We start from the raw sequence: 16810 nt of genomic DNA, 5'->3' as shown, positions 1-16810 counted from the left end.
ACCAGTCACGTCTTCAAAGTTTGTTCTGACGAATTTCTCTAATCATTTTTTGTTAATTTATAATGTGAGATACCATGTTGATAAATTAAAATAACCAGAAACAACAACCCGGATTATTAATAAAAAAAATCTAGTACGTTTAAACGATAAACTTAATTTAACTGATTGGTCTCCTGTATTTGATGCTGATGAAATAAACTCTGCGACGAATTATTTTTTAGAGGGATTTCATACTGTACTTGATGAGTCGTGCCCAAGAGTAAAAAAAAAGAAAACGGAAATATAATCAACCCATCCAACCATGGATATCGCCAGCCCTTTTGACATCAATAAAACATAAAAACAATCTCTATAAGACTTTAATATCTTTTGAAAGTGAAGAAAATAGAAGAACCTTCAAAAATTATAAAAACCTACTTTCAAAAATATTACGCAATGCTAAAATGAAATTTTATTTCGATTTTTTTAATGAAGTATGTAAGTCCCCAAAGAAAACTTGGAAACTAATCAACTCATGTTTAAATCAATCGCGGACGTCTTCTTCACCATCAAAAATACGGGGTGCCCATGGTAATACAATTGAAAGGGAACTAGAAATGGCAAATTACATAAATTTTCATTTCGTGTCAATCGGGCAGTCAATAGCTAATAAGCTCCAACATAATATGTCCCATGGGCAATGTAATTATCCTAAGTACCTAGGAAGTCCTTCTGAGAATTCTATGTTTTTAGCTCCGGTAACACAAGAAGAGCATGCTAAGGTTGTTAAGCTTTTAAATAATTGAAATTCCCCGGGGATTGATGAGTTGTCGACCAATATTGTTAAAGCCATTTTACCTAGTATTAATAAAGTTATGTGTCATTTAATAAATCTGTCATTTAGATCGGGAACTTTTCCGGATTCTTTTAAAAAAGCGAAAGTGTTACCACTATACAAAAGTGGTGACCGGACTAATTGCTCAAATTATAGACCCATTTCTATTCTTTCGGGTTTTTCTAAAGTAATGGAGCGATGTTTTTATAATCGAATGTATAATTTTCTCTGTTCAAAAGATTATTTTTCAAAAACTCAATATGGATTTAGAAAAGAGCATAGTACGCAGGATACTATATTAACTATGGTACAATTTATTCACAAGTGTCTGGACAAAAAATGGTTCCCGGTGAGTATATTTTTGAACCTTGAGAAGGCCTTCTATTTGTTAATCCATGAAATATTGTTGTATAAATTAAACCACGGTGGGATACGAGGACCAGAGCATGATTTTATCGCATCTTACCTAAGTCGTCGCTCCCAAGTGACTATGATCAACGGCACAGTTTCGGATCCATGTCTGTTGTCAAATATTGGTGTCCCGCAAGATTCAATCCTGGGACCACTGCTTTTTATAATATATATAAATGACCTTCCATCAGCGACAGAAAACCTTGGTCTGAATGTTCTTTTCGCTGATGATACCGGATCATCACTTACTGGATATTCGGAAGAAAATCTCAATGAGAAGCTACAAATCGTATTTTCACCGCATCTTGTATGGCTAAGAGCTAATCGTTTGTCACTTAATGCATCAAAAACCAAATTTACAATTATAGTAGAATCGGGAAGAATTCCCAAGGAATTTCGACAATATTTGATCATACTACAAATATCAAAATTCAAAGGATAACTTTGTTCTAGTATCTGGGTGTTATTATTGATGAAAATCTGTCATATAAAGAACATTGTAATAGATTACGGGTTAAAGTTGCTCAGGGGGTTGGTATAATGCGAAGTGTTTCAGCATTTTTCCATATGAAATCCTACGTCTAATTTATTTTGCGTTGGTTCATTCCTATCTTACGTAATGTCCTCTGATATATTTGGCAACATTCAGATGTCATGTGAAACCGATACAAATTCTTCAAAACCGGACTCTTCTAATTTTAAAGAATTATTTACCATCACCGTCTTCCTATCCTAATAAGAGTAAAACTGAAACTCTATATCTTGTAACTAATATTTTGCCTGTTTCACAGATATTCAGCCTCAATTCTTTCTTATTTAAGGTAAAATATGACTGGTCGGAACTACCTACGTGCTTTCGTTCAAATTATTTTTTCCCTGTGCAACATGCCCATTCTTATGAAACCCAACATAAATGGAACATTCAGCACCTAAAATGAAGCACAGAGGGATCACGGTTCTCGCCATTATTTTCAATCACGGGTTCATGGTGTCTTCATCTACCATTTATTGATTGCAGCAAATCTCTTCCAAATATAAAAAAGCAACTTCATTCTATCTTTATAAATAATTTTAAGAATTATTAATATATTGAAAATCTGGGTACATTTTATAATTTTGTTTTGTTGGGTGTTTTGCCCTGTGTGTTGCCGGTCATCGGTTACCCTTTTTCGCCCGTTGTTTTTTTTTTGTTTTTTTTTTATAGGTTTTTTCGGTTGCTCTTTTCCCGGTATAGGGGGGGTTTTGGGGGGGGTGCCCGGGTATTGATGAGTAATGGAATAACTCTTATTTATTTTTTTGTTGTCAAATAGGTTTATTCCGATTAATGTACCGGGTTTTTGTCATTCGATCTTGTGTCTCCGGCGTTTACCCTGTATTTATGTCTATTTTGTACAGATATTTTAAAATTAAACCTTGAACCTTGAAAAAAAGAATTTCAGAGTTCAATACAAAAAATACAATCTCAAAGACCTATCTGGTGTTGTGCCCTTATATAAGGGTCTTCCACGATAACTTTTGTAATGTTTTCTCCCAGATAGGGACCAAATATTCTTTCATATGAATATCCGACTCCATTTGTCGGAATTTCGATTTTTTTCGCCTCTAAAACAGATTTCCGCGCAAAAAATTTAGCATGAGCCTGTGCAAAAGCTGCATTACAATCTTCCAGGCTAGAAAAATAAAAAAAAATATTAAAAAAAAACACGAGAAAAGAGGAGGACAGATACAGACAGAATATAAATTGGAAAGAATAGGAAAAGAAAATGAGCAAAACATTTTTAATCTCTTTTTTTATATCTTTTCAGTATTGTATACAAGTAGACGTAGACAATGCTTAGGTAGACTGAATAGAAAGATGGGTTTTATTTATCATTAAAAAAAAACAAGTTTTTTAAACTGAAAGTAAGGAGCCACATTAAAACTTAAAACGAGCAGAAATTATTTCGTATATGAAAGGGGCTGTCCCCTTCTCAACGCCTCGCTCTTTATGCTAAAGTTTTTTATTGTTTTAAAAAATAAAGTTGTGAGACAGAGTCAAACTTTAGCGTAAAGAGCGAGGCGTTGAGGAGGGGACAGCCCCTTTCTTATACGAAATAATTTCTGCTCGTTTTAAGTTTTAATATCGATCCTTACTTTCAGTTTAACAAATTAGTTATTTTTATTTAATTTCTGATCGTTTTTTAGTTAATGCACCTTTTATTTTGGCTCGCCGTCATTGAATAAGTAAACAAAATTTGCATAAAAAATTTACTTTTCTTTTGCTAAATGGCTGTCTCTAAATTTGGTTCTGACGTAATTTACGAATTAACTTACGTAACGAACTTCTATATTCGTATATTTTTCTTCTGGCAAAAAATACAAAGTTTCAGATTTTTGCAGATATGAGCTTGAAACCTATGTTATAGGGTTTTCTGATACGCTGAATCTGACGGTGTGATTTTTATTAAAATTCTTTCACTTTTAGGGATATTTCCCCCCTCTTTAAAAAATCAGGTAAATTTTATCAGGCTCGTAGCCTTTGATGAGTAATACTAAACTTAATAAAATTCATATATTTAGAATCAGCATTATAAGCCCATTCTTTTGATACATTTATTGAAATCAAAGTTCCGTTTTTAAAAGTTTGGCTTACTATTGAGCTGTATCGCTTGTTTTTTTTTTGTTTTTTTTTTATTACGTATATGTTATTACGTATATGATGGGTTTCTCCCCTTAGTCAATACCCCGCTCTTTACGTTAAAAGTTAAAAAAAGGTTTAATTCACAAACCCCTGAATCACAAAGGCCGTTTAATTAGAGTAGATAGCTCTTTTGAAAGCACTAAAAAAACTGTAGCGTAAAGAGCGGTATTGACTTGGGGGAGAACCCCCTCATATACGTAATAATTTCTGTTTATTTTAGGTTTTAATGTTGCTCTTACTTTCAGTTGAAAAAACTTGTTTTTTTAAATTTAATTTCTGATCGTTTTTTAAATAATGCTTGGAAATACGGCGCCCCCTTCATAGAAATGTCCCTTACCCCGAAGAAACATCCTCCACGGAAAAATTCTCCCGAGTAATCCCCTCCTCCATCCCCCCCCCACCAGAAAAAAAATTCTTCCTGAAAATGTCTGTATACTTCCCAATAACCAATACAATATGTAAGCAATGGGCAAAGTTCATAACTTGCAGCCCTTCCCCTGGGAACTCTGGGGGATTAAGCCATCGTAAAAGACATATTTATTAGATTTTCGACTATGCTGAACAAAATGGCTATCTCAAAATTTTAATTGGGTGACTTTGGGAAAAAATGAGCGTGGGAGGGGCCTAGTTGCCCTCCATTTTTTTTGGTCACTTAAAAAGGGCACTAAAACTTTTAATTTCCGTTCCAATGAGCCCTCTTACGATATTCTAGGACTACTGGGTCAATACCATTACCCCTGGAAAAAAAAACAAAAAAAAAACAAACAAATAAACACGCACCCGTGTTTATTTGTGTTTATCTTTCTTCTGGCAAAAAATGCGAAATTCCACATTTCTGTAGATAGGAGCTTGAAACCTCTACAGTAGGATTCTCTGATACGCTGAATATGATGGTGTGAATTTCATTAAGGTTCTATAACTTTTAGGGGGTCTTTCCCCTTTTTTTCGAAAATCAGCCAAATTTTCTCAGGCGCGTAACTTTTGACGGGTAAGATCAAACTTGGTGAAACTTACATATTTGAAATCACAATTAAAATCTGATTCTTTTGATGTATCTATTGGTACCAAAATTCCGTTTTTTAGAGTATCGGTTACAATTGAGCCGGGTCGCTCCTTACTTACAGTTCGTTACCACGAACCGTTTGATAGGCACAGCAATAGCGATGCCTAAGTAAAGAAAGATGTTGGCACAATGTATTATTATTATTTTTTTTTTTTTTCGCCAGGGTACTTCGTATCGAAGGCGTTGCCATAGAAACTTCAAAAAGGGCTCATTGGATTGGAAATTGAGAGGGCTAGTGGCCTTTTTAATAGTCAAAAGTGATTGGGGGGTAACTAACGCCCCTTTCACGCCCACCATTTCCCCAAACACATGCAATCAAAATTTTGAGATAGCCATTTTGCTCAACGTAGTTGAAAGGTACAGAATTTATGACTTTGAGGATGATACTCCCCCCACAGACTTCAGAGTAAGGGCTGTAAGTTATACCCCGAGGGCATATAAGGATTTTATAGAAAGCATTTTCGTGGTAACTTTTAAAAGAGCTCATTCCATTGGAAATTGAAAGGGCTAGTGTCCTTTTTAATAGTCGAAAGCGATTGAAGAGCAACTAGCCCCCCTCTCATACCCACCATTTCCCCGAACGCAACCAATCATAATTTTGAGATAGCTATTCTGTTCAACGTAGTTGAAATGTCTGGAAATTAAAGCTTTGGGGATGACAAACAGTGGCGTTATTTCATTCGGAACTAAGGGGGGGGGGCTAAGCAACTTCTGTGGGTCCTCTAAATTGGTCGGCACACGGTTGTTGAAGAGCAATATTTCTTCACAATGGTTAGCACAGGCCTCTCCCAAAATCGACTAATAGTGTTAAGAAGTAATTTAAAAGTGTTTAATGAATACAGAGAGAACTTAAGTTTTATTACAGTTTTATTGTAACACTGAGAACCGACAAGGTCTTATTTTTCTAAAAATATTTTCTAAGTATGTATTTAATATAGGTTGACTTTATGTAATAATTTTAGATCTTTAAATATGTTTTCTAACCATAGTATTGATATCCAACAATTTCCTAGGAGCCTTTTCACTAAATATCAACATTTGATCTCTCAAAACTCCCATTACCGATCTTTTCCAGTATGTCCATGCCCATCTTGTAGTAGATGATTACTCCAGCGGAAGAATAGTTATGCCAGTGGCTTTCTGAACATTAACAAACAGTTGGTAATGTGTACTGCTATTCGCAACAAAACAGTGCAGCTCAGGAAAAGTGGCGAAAAAAGATGTCATTAATCTCAAGTCTTGAATGGAATCGCCCAAAACAAGGTTGAGTCTATGAGAATGGCAGTTAATGTAAATTGCATGTGGCGCAATTGATATAATACAGGCTTGCCCACCTGAAAAGTGGCCACTCGTGACGCTGACCCGGTATTTTCAAAGAAATATGTAAAAAAACAACCAATTTCCAACCCCAATCGTAAATTTTCTGGAACTGACACCAATTGATAGGGTTGAGTTTTTCTTTCAATGCTCAGGTTGTTCTTGTAAAGCTCTTATTTAAATATAAATGTTTTTACTTTTACAACTTTAATAAATCCAATAATATTAACATTTTGATTACTAAATATCAGTATATCAGTAACAGACAATGCACATTCATTTTTTTTTTCAGTAATTCTGTGCTGGCCTTGGGAAGGCATAAGGGTTTTGAGCCCAACTTATGTTAATTTCTACTCGTTTTGAGTTTGAATCGATTATTTATTGTAATTCCTGTTCGTTTTTGGTTTCATTTATTTATCGATGCTGATTTGTGGTAGTTTCACGCTTGGTAGATTATTTAATTTTATTTTTGCTCATTTTCTGTTTAATGGAGTTCTTCACTTTTTTTTATAAGACTTATTTTGTAGAATTCTTTTTTTTTTAATTAATTTCTGTTCGTTTTACATTGACATACTCTTTTCAGGGAAAAAGAAAATAATACTTTAAATCTTTTTGTTTTTTTAAGGCCTTATAGTTTGGCCTGTTATCTGAATGCTGGAGAAAAATTTTCAGCAATTTTTAGCAACGTACACCCATTTAAAAATCTGGACACAAATAGTAGTGTTTAATTTCGTTTCATACCTCCTCTAGTTGACCTGAAATAGAAAATTTTATACCATTCGCAAAAAAATCTGCCTACTTTCTTTGATAGCTTGGATACACTTGCGCTATTTTGACTTGGTTAAATTTTAAGAGCAGGAGTAGCCCCGAATGTTTGAACATAATACCCTTCGTCGTTCTTCAGATACTGCTGAAATGCCTTATTGGGAATTAGCATTAGCACAGTGCAATATGATTAAATCTTAAGCCAACATTTAGTTTTCAAACATAAAGGCAAGTGGGAGGGTGGGCGTGGGATGGGGATTAGCTGCCCTATACTCAATTTCGACTATTCAAAAGGGCATCAGCCCTTTCTATTTTCAATCAAACTCCTTCGATACGAAGTGCCCTGGTCTAAACAATCACTTTTGACTATTAAAAAGAGCACTAGGCCTTTCGATTTCCATTTGAATGAACCCTTTTAGAGTTTCTACGACAACGCTTTCTATAAACACCTTGTAGGCCCCCGGGGCATAAATGACAATCCTTACCCTAAGGACTGTGAGGGTGGTTGTCATCCTCTATGACATAACTTCCAGAACTTTCAACTACATTAAATAAAATGGCTATATCAAAGTTTTGATTGGATGTGTTTGGGAAAATGGTGGGCGTGAGAGGGGCGTTAGTCGCTCTCTAATCACTTTCTAATATTAAAAAAGGCACTAGCCCTTTCAATTTCCAATCAAATGAGCCCTTTTGAAGTTTCTACGACAACGCTTTCAATAAAAACCTTATATGCCCCCAGGGCATAACTTACAACCCTTTGCCCTGAGGGCTTTGGTTGGGTTGTCATCCTTAATGACCTAGTTTCCAGAACTTTTAACTACGTTGAACAAAATGGCAATCTTAAAATTTTGCTTGGATGTGTTTGGAGAAAAGGTGTGCTTGAGAGGGGGGTTGGTTGCCGTTCAATCCCTTTCAACTATTAAAAGGGGCACCAGTCATTTCAATTTCCTATCGAATGAGCCCTTTTTGAAGGTTCTTCGACAACACTTCCTATGAAAACCTTATTTGCACTCAGGACATAATTTATAACGGTTGCAATGAGGGCTGTGGGGGGTTGTCATCCTCAAAGGCCTAGTTTCCAGAGCTTTCAACTACGTTGAACAAAATTACCATCTTAAAATTTTGTTTGGATGTGTTTGGAAAAAGGTGGATGTGAGAGGTTGCGCTTCAATTACTTTCGACTATTAAAAAGGACACGAGCCCTTTCATTTTCCAATCGAATGACCTCTTTTTGAATTTTCTACAACACCGCTTTCTATAAGAACCTTATGTGCCCCCATGGCATAACTTACAACCCTTGCCTTAGGGCAGTGAGGGGGAGGGGTTGTCATCCTTAAAGACCTAATTTTCATAACTTTCAACTACGTTGAACAAAATTACTATGTAAAATTTTTGATTCTATGTGGTTGGGGAAGAGTTGGGCGTAAGAGGAGGGTTAGTTGCCCTCAAATTACTTTTGACTGTTAAAAAGGGCACTAGCCCTTTGAATTTCCCATTGAATGAGCCCTTTTTGAAGTTTCTACGACAGCGTCTTCTATAATAGCCTTATATGCCCCCTGGGCATAACTTAAAACCCTTGTCCTGAGGGCTGTAGGGGGTTGTCATCCTAAAACATTTCAATAAAACCCTTTTATGCCTCCAGGGCATAACTTATAATCCTTGCCCTGAGGGTTGTGGGGGAGTGTCCTCCTCTAAAATATATTTCCTATCTGGAAATCAACTACGCTGTACAAAATGGCTATTTAAAAATACTGATTGGATGTGTTTGGGGAAATGATGAGCGTGGGGGGGGGGACTAGTTGCCCTCCAATCACTTTCGACTATTAAAAAGGGCAATAGAACTCTCAGTTTCGATTTGAAACTGAGAGTTCTAGTGCCCTTTTAAAAGTCCCACTATTAAAAAGGGCAATAGAACTCTCAGTTTCGATTTGAAACTGAGAGTTCTAGTGCCCTTTTTAATAGTCGAAAGTGATTGGAGGGCAACTAGCCCCCCCCCCCCGCACTCATCATTCCCCCAAACACATCCAATCATAATTTTGAGATAGCCATTTTGTACAGCGTAGTTGATTTCCAAATAGGAAATAAATCTTTGTCGTAGAAACTTGAAAAAGGGCTCATTCGATTTGAAATTTAAAAGGACAGTACCCTTTTAAATAGTCGAAAGTGATTGAAGGGCAACTAACCCCCCTCTCACGCCCACCTTTTCCCCAAACAAATCCAATCAAAATTTTGAGATGGCCATTTTGTTCAGCGTAGTTGATTTCCAGATAGAAATTATGCTTTTGAGGAGGACACTCCCCCGCAACCCTAAGGGCAAGGATTATAAGTTATAACCTGGAGGCATATAAGCTTTTATTGAAATCTTTGTCGTAGAAACTTGAAAAAGGGCTCATTCGATTTGAAACTCAAAGGTGTGGTACCCTTTTTAATAGTCGAAAGTGATTTGAGGGCAACTAACCCCCCTCTCACGCCCACCTTTTCCCCAAACACATCCAATTCAAATTTTTAGATAGCCATTTTACTCAACTTAGTTGAAAGTTTAGGAAATTAGGTCTTTAAGGATGACAACCCCCCCCCCCCTACGGCCCTCAGGTCGAGGGTTGTAAGTTATGCCCTGGGTCATTTAAAGTTTTTATTGAAAGCGTTGTCGTAGAAACTTCAAAAAGGCTCATTCAATTGGAAATTGAAATGGCTAGTGTATTTTTAATAGTTGAAAGTGATTGGATAGCGACTAATGCCCCACTCACAACCACCATTTTCCAAAACTCATCCAATCAAAATTTTGCAGGTCAAACTATAAAGTCTTAAAAAACGAAAAAGATTTAAATTATTATTTTCTTTTTCCCTGCAAAGACTATTCCAATATAAAACGAACAGAAATTAATTTCAAAAACTTTTTCCAAAAAATAAGTTTTTCAAAGAAAAGTAAAGAACTCCATTAAACAAAAAAATAGCAAAAATAAAATCAAATAATCTACCAAGCGTGAAACTACCACAAATCAGCATTGACAAATGAATGAAACCCAAAACAAACAGAAATTACAATAATTAACCGAGTCAAACTCAAAACGAGCATAAATTCACATAAGTAGGGCGCAAAACCCCTATGCCTTCCCAAGGCCAGAACAAAATTTGCACTTTACTGAAAAAATACAAATGAATGTGCATTGTCAGTGTAATATACATATAGTGATATTTAGTAATCAAAATGTTAATATTTTTGATTTATTAAAGCTATAAAAGTAAAAATATTATATTTTTTCAGTAAAATGCAAATTTTGTTCTGGCCTTGGGCAGGCATAGGGGTTTTGCGCCCTACTTATGCTAATTTCTGCTCGTTTTGAGTTTGATTCGGTTAATTATTGTAATTTCTGTTCGTTTTGGGTTTCATTTATTTATCAATGCTGACTTGTGGTAGTTTCACGCTCTCAACTTTATGCAATCAAAAACGAACAAAAATTAATTTAATCTCTCTAAGGTTTATACGAGCATCCCTTTCATAAGAACCATATATACCCCCAGGACAACACTTGAAACGACTTTCTCCCGGGCCCTGGGGGGAGTCTCTGTTATCTAATTGTTGAACAATTTCCATAAAACTGGTTATCTCAAAATATGTAGCGGATGTGATTGGGGAAAAAAGAGCGTGGGGGGGGGGGGCTAGTTGACCCGACCTCTCTTGACTCTCAAAAAGTGAACTAGAACTTTAAATTTCAAATCAAATGAGCTCTCTATAAAGTTTATACGAGCACCCCTTTTATAAAAACCATACATGCCCTCCGGGCATAACTTAGAACGCCTTGCCCTAGGCCCTGGGGGTTGTATTGAAGCTTTTTTTTTTCTTATCCGACCTTTGAACTATTTTTAACAAAATGTCCATCTCAAAAATTTTCATCAGATGGATTTTGAAAAAGAAGGCGTGGGGGGGGGGGGCTAGCTACCCTCCGATCTATTTTGACTATTAAAAAGTGAGCTCAAACTTTCAATTTTCAATCAAATAAGCCCTCTCTGAAGTTTATACGAGCACCCCTTTCATAAGAACCATATATACCCCAGGGCATAACTTACAACGCCTGCCCCAAACCCTGGGGGGTTTGACAACACCTTAGTTTTGTTATCTGACTTTTGCGCAATTTTTAAATTAATGGTTATCTAAAAACTTTTATTGGATGCATTTGGGGAAAAAGAGGCGTGAAGGGGGGCTATTTGCCTTCCAATCTCTTTTGACTAAAAAAAACGGAACTAGAACTTTCATTTTCCAATCAAATGAGTCATCTCTGAAGTTTTTATGAGTATCCCTTCAATAAGAACCATATATTCCCCTAGGGCATAACTTACAACACCTGCCCTCGGGCCCTGGGGGGCTGTGTCGACCCCGGAGTTTTCGTTATATGTTCTTTGAACTATTTTTTTAAAGCTATCTAAAGTTCTTATCGGATGGGTTTCAGGAAAAAAGGGTGTGGAGGGGGGAGAGGGGCTAGGTGCCCTCCAATCTCTTTCGAATCTTAAAAAGTAAAGTAGAACTTTCAATTTCCGATCAAATGAGTCCTCTTTGAAGTTAATACGAGCATCCCTTCCATAAGACCCATATGGGCCCCCCGGGCATAACTTACAACGCCTGCCCCTGGCCCTAGGGGGCTGTGTCGACACCAGAATTTTTGTTATATGATATTTGAACTATTTGTAACAAAATAACAATATCAAAATTTTTATTGGATGCATTTGTGAAAAAAGGTTCGGGGGGGGGGGGGGCTGATAACCCTCCAATATGTTTTGACGCTTCAGAAGTGAACTAGAAGTTTCATTTTCCAATCAAATGAGCCCTCTCTGAAGTTTATACGAGCATTCCTTACATAAGAACCAAATATACCCCCAGGACATAACTTATAACCCTTGCCCCTGAAGACTATGAGGGGAGTGTCCTGCTCAAACATATAATTTCCAGAACTTTCAACTACGTTGAAAAAAATGGTTCTATCAAAATTTCGATTGGATGTGTTTGGGGAAATGGTGGGCGTGGAAGGGGTGTCACTTGCCTTCCAATCACTTTCGACTATTAAAAAGGGAACTAGCCATTTAAATTTCCAATCGAATGAGCTCTTTCTGAAGTTTCTACGACAAAACTTTCTATACAAAACCTTACATGCCCCCAGGGCATAACTTTCAACCCTTGCTCTGAGGACCGTGGGGGGGTGTTATCTCCAAATACCTAATTTCCTGAATATTCCTCGACGTTGAACAAAATGGCTATCTAAAAATTTTGATTGGATATATTTGGGGAGAAGGTGGCCGTGAGAGGAGGGTTAGTTTTCCTCCAATCACCTTCGACTATTAAAAAGGGCACTAGCCCTTTTTTTCCAATCAAATGAGTCCTTTTTGAAGTTTCTACGACAAAAATTTATATAAAAGCCTTATATGCTCCCAGGGCACAATTTACAACCCTTGCGCTGGGGGCTGTGGGGGAGTGTCCTCCTCAAAAAATATAATTTCTATATGGAAATCAAATACGCTGAACAAAATGGCTATCTCAGAATTTAAATTGGATGTGTTTAGAGAACTGGTGGGCGTGGAAGGGGTGATACTTGCCTTTCAATAGCTTTTGACCCTTAAAAAGGGCACTAGAACTCTTGATTTTCAATCGAATGAGCCCCCTTTACAATTTCTACGACGATCCCTTCTATTTTAAGTGTCTCTGTGGAAAAAAAATAATAAGTAATAAATAATATAACATTGGAGCCGTATTGGCCTTTAATATAGGCAACGCTATAGCGTTGTCTCTGATTATACACAATGTCTTTTTAAGAGAAAAAAAAAGTTGAAAATTTTTTCAAGTTCAGTTCAGAATCGTTAAAGTTACTATGTAAACTGCAAAAATATTTACGCGCCAGAGTAATAATTTTAATTTTTTAATTTTAACTAGAATAATACCGGAAAATTTAAAATTAGATTGATTTTTTTTTTACATAAAATCGACTCGCCAAGTGACTAAGCTCACAGAATGCAACCATTTATATAAAGTCAGTAGGAAGACCCAAAAAACGAAAACTTGCAATTGTTACAAATTATAATTTTCAGTTTCGACAAGGGATTACAACAATTCAAAAACTCTTAACAAAGAAAACCAAAAGTTTCAAGCTTTGTACATATTGTTGTTCGAAATCGGACTTTATTGACAAATCAAATATCTTTGAAAAGTTAGCAGTATCAAAAGACATTAAATTGCTTAAAGAGCAAAAAACTGGTAATTTCAAAAATATTTGTATAAATTTTAACAAGGGCTTACAAAAATTCAAAAACCTTAAAAAAGAAAAAAATACACGAAAATAAATACCTCAAAAAATGCAGGTTTTTCTGTCAAAACTAGCAGTAACAACATGAAAGAAGCAACAAATTCCAAGGAAAGATACACACTGCTATGAACTTTCAAATATAACAGCTGGGCTTTCTGAGTTGTGGAGGGTGAATCCAACTTACAGGAGTTCAAAACTTCCTGTAAGAAAAGACTCAAAACGTACGAAAAAAACAATATAAAAAAAGGAAATAAAAGGACAATGATTTTCAGCCAAAGAATAATGAAAATAAAGCCTATATTTTGATCAATACCTCTGCTACGCCATTGCAGTGATAAAAATATATATGTTACCGTGTATATCAGAATTTAGCCGTTAGAAGAACAACGCCGTCACAATCTTCGACCCCCAAAAATGTGGCACCTATTACAAACCAACAAAGATGCCATAAACTCCGCGACTGTTGATTAAAAATCATTGGTACCCGTCAACGTTTTTTTCCCTGTGGAGCCCTCCATTTTCACGCATAAAGTTTAGTAAAGGTTTAGTAAAGGTCGCTGGAGGTTGTTACTTGAAACAAGAATCAATATATACAAGCCTACTACATAGATAGAGTTGAATATAATACAATTTTATTTTTAAAATTTCTATTACAACATCGTTGCCGAATTTGAATTCTACATCAATATAAAAGTTGAAAAGATAAAAACAGGTCAAGAAACAGGGGGTGGGAGGGGACAAAAATAAATAAATAAGCAACAAAAAAAGGAGAATTAAATCACTTTCGACTACTAAAAAGGGCACTAGCCATTCCAATTTCAAATCGAATAAGCCCTTTTCGAAGTTTCTACGACAACTCCTTCGATACAGAGTGCCAGGTTATGGAGAAGAAGAAAAAAATACATTGTGCCCACATCGTTCTTTACTTAGGCAGCGCTATCGCGCCGCCTATGATTTCAGTTCGTTTTAGGTTTGATTTATTTATCAATTGTGCTTTGTGGTAGCTTTAAACTTGGAAGATAAGAAAAACAAACTCGTAGAATTTGACCACGCTTAAGTCAGTAAAAACTTATACAATAAGACTTAGTTGGTTCCCAAAGCCAACTATCGTTTCGAAAGAAAACTAAATACGTCATAAGAATATTAAGGTCATCAACGCAATTAAGATACTTGAAGGTACAAAAAAGCAATTTATAAGAATATCTGGAGTAAACATCAAACGTTTAATTGACAGTGCCGCATAATTTGCCAAAAGAATAGAAACAAATCCAGAGGCTAATCATGGGCAGCGCAATAGCGCTGCTTAAGCAAAGAACGAAGTTAGCAAAATGCATTATTATTATTTTTTATTCAAAACTTCGAAAGGGGATCATTCGATTGGAAATTCAGAGGGCTAGAGCACTTTTTAATAGTCGAAAGTGATTAAAGGGCAAATAGCCCCCCAGCACGCCCATCATTTCCCCAAACACAACCAATCAAAATTCTGAGCATAGCCAATTTGTTCAGCGTAATTGAAAGGTTCGGAAATTATATCTTTGAGGATGAAGACTCCCCCCCCCCCGGCCTTCACGGTTAGGGTTGTAGGTTATGCCCTTGGGACATGTATGTTTTTTACAGAAATGGTGATCTTATAGAACCAACTGTTTCTGCCCCATGTAGTGATGGAGCAGTATTTAAATACAGGTATTTGAAATATCTAATTTATTTTTAAAGGCTTTTCATGCATCTCAAATACATGTTTAAATGCACTTATGGTTAGAGCATTGGAAACACTTATTTAATTACCTTTACCTGTACTTAGAATACAAAATTATTTGGTATTCAGCGCCAATTACCATCCTGACTGAACATACCAAATTACAATTAGACCAGTAGATGGCACGTCCTTGCGGGCCACTTCAGAATGGGTTTCAAGAGGTTTTGGAAGGGAATTACGAAACAGAACAATGGCGGAAATTTCAGTTCCGGCAATTCTTAACGGAAAATATTTCAAAATTAATATATTTAAGGAAGGAAAAGCTTCAGCTATTAGCGAACAATCTACAAGCGTGTGCTAAAAAGAGAATCCTTAAGTTAGCCACTTCCTCATGCTTTTAAATATAGATTAGCTTAAGCACAAGACCTCTACGTACATGCTCTGTAATAATTATACGCTTTTCCACTTAAGCCAACTATTATCAGGAACGAAAGGTAATTCTATAGCCCATGATGGTCAAGATTCAAGTTCGGCTGTTCGCTGTGAATTGCTAAAACACTACTTTTCTGAAATGAAAATTTTCCCTGAAAAACCCTTATGTAAGGAAAAAAAGCGGCAAAATACTATGTTCCATAATTTGACATGGATAACATAAATAAAGAATATAGCATGTGTTGCATAAAGATAGTAAAAATAAGAAGACAATAGAAGCGATTTCCTCAAGGCCTTCAGAGCATATGCATAGCCTGGTGACACTGCAAATGTGACTCCTGAAGCAAGTACAGAATAAAGGAAGAGGAAGTTGTCAAGATAACAGTAGAATGTGATCAATCTGACTCCTGTGACGACAATTTTACGCAAATACTGAGTATCTTGTAAGCGTCTGTGAATGCTTAAAAGAAAAAGAAGCGCAGACAAAAATCGTTATCTTCCTGGTAATCTGCGTTGCACCCATCAGCCTCAACTTAGTGGTTACTAAAACTGTTGAGCATACTTTTACGTGTGATCCCTATAAAGAGCTTTACAAACGGTACATGTGCTAAAAGCTAAACCCTGAATACCACCAGGTACAATAAAGGCACCAGATAAATCTAAGGAAGCAACAAGAAACACACTGGGAATCTAAGGAAATACATTGGAACTCTGCCATGTTGTCAAATGAATTCTTGAGTCAAGAAACAGAAAGGCTAAAAAGTCTTGCGATGAGCTTATTCAATCGTGACTGAGAAATATAATGCTTAGATTCTAAACGAACGTATCGGGTTATAGATCTATTTACAAATTCATTATATAAAAGGGTGTTTAGATACAGTGTTGTCAATACTCATAGAGTTGAAAAAGAATGAGTAAGTAAGTATGATGGCACTATACCCTTAAGGTCCAAGCCGGACCTTAAGTCCAGTTTGGACTTGAGGTCCAAACCTTATGAATCGTAATAGAATAGCTAATAATAGAATAATAATAGAGTAAACTAATAATAAAAATAATAATAGAATAAGGTATGCTGCTCTGCTAGCTGATTCACTAGTTTCTCTAGTTATGGTTTACTGGGACGAAAACATTAGTAAATTTGTGATTTCTACTTCTAGCCACACCTGTTTCAAGACTAGGAGGATTTAAAAAGTAAAAAACGCAACAATGACTGATTATTTCCCCATGGAGATGGTGCTCATGGTGACAGTTTCAGAATAATCAAGAAAAAGTGAGGGGCCTAGCACAAGCCAAAAAACACAAATTTAAGCGAAATCGAATGTATCGGACTTGTAGAAGCAGA

The 16810-nt window shown here is 36.0% G+C and overlaps 1 protein-coding gene across 4 annotated transcripts in view; it reads right to left on the bottom strand.

Annotated features, from left to right (window-relative positions):
- The window catches only part of LOC148956189 (uncharacterized), a 79560-nt gene that overhangs the window by 11260 nt on the left and 51490 nt on the right, over positions 1-16810 (bottom strand). For 2 of the 4 annotated variants that reach the window (XR_016142568.1, XR_016142540.1), the window contains one exon: positions 13403-13540. The exons of the other annotated variants lie outside the window; for them this stretch is intronic. The gene's annotated coding sequence lies outside the window, so the exon portion shown is untranslated. Of the gene's footprint in view, positions 1-13402; positions 13541-16810 lie in introns of those variants that run through there. 4 annotated transcript variants of the gene reach the window in all.

This window comes from Artemia sp. Qi Xiang Cuo, chromosome 1, assembly GCF_049724085.1.
Source record: "Artemia sp. Qi Xiang Cuo chromosome 1, ASM4972408v1, whole genome shotgun sequence".
In the NCBI taxonomy this organism is placed as follows: Eukaryota; Metazoa; Arthropoda; class Branchiopoda; order Anostraca; family Artemiidae; genus Artemia; species Artemia sp. Qi Xiang Cuo.
The sequence above is the reverse complement of the archived record's forward strand: the minus strand, read 5'-3'. Positions and strand labels throughout refer to the sequence as shown.